Source organism: Nannospalax galili, unplaced genomic scaffold (genome assembly GCF_000622305.1).
Source record: "Nannospalax galili isolate Female #2095 unplaced genomic scaffold, S.galili_v1.0 scaffold408, whole genome shotgun sequence".
Taxonomy (NCBI): Eukaryota; Metazoa; Chordata; class Mammalia; order Rodentia; family Spalacidae; genus Nannospalax; species Nannospalax galili.
The window spans coordinates 1353140-1353696 of NW_008358662.1; the positions used below are offsets into that span (position 1 = coordinate 1353140).

Consider the following 557-nt stretch of genomic DNA (forward strand, 5'->3'; position numbering starts at 1 on the left):
AGAAATGTACAAAACAAAGAGACAATTCTGAAAGCTGCAAAAGAGAAACAACAGGTCACATATAAAGGAAAACCCATTAAGATTACAGCTGACTTTTCAGTGCAAACTGTGAAAGCTAGAAGAGCCTGGACCAAAGAATTCCCAGTTTTAAATGACCACAGATGACAACCCAGATTACTATACCCAGCCAAAATGTCTATTATAGTCGAAGGGGGAAGAAAAATCTTCTAGGACATAAATAGGGTGCAGGAATTCATGGCCACAAAACCAGCCCTTCAAAGAATTCTGGAAGCAATACAAAGAGCTGAAGAAAGGAATGACTATACCCAAGGGGTTGTGGAAAGAAATCCAATGAAGGTATAACTGTGGAAAAGTACAGCTATATCAAGAATGTAAATAGAGATAAAAATTGTCATCAATACACATCTTTCATTAATAAGTTTAAATATTAATGGACTGAACTCCTCAGTCAAAAGACACAGACTAGACGAATGGATTAAGAAACAAAACCCATCTTTTTGTTGTCTACAAGAAACTCATCTCACTTTCAAGGACAG

At 36.4% G+C, this 557-nt stretch overlaps 1 protein-coding gene across 1 annotated transcript in view; it reads right to left on the minus strand.

Moving 5' to 3' along the window:
* Positions 1-557, minus strand: part of Acod1 (aconitate decarboxylase 1) — an 81242-nt gene that overhangs the window by 18559 nt on the left and 62126 nt on the right. The gene's annotated exons all lie outside the window — the stretch shown is intronic.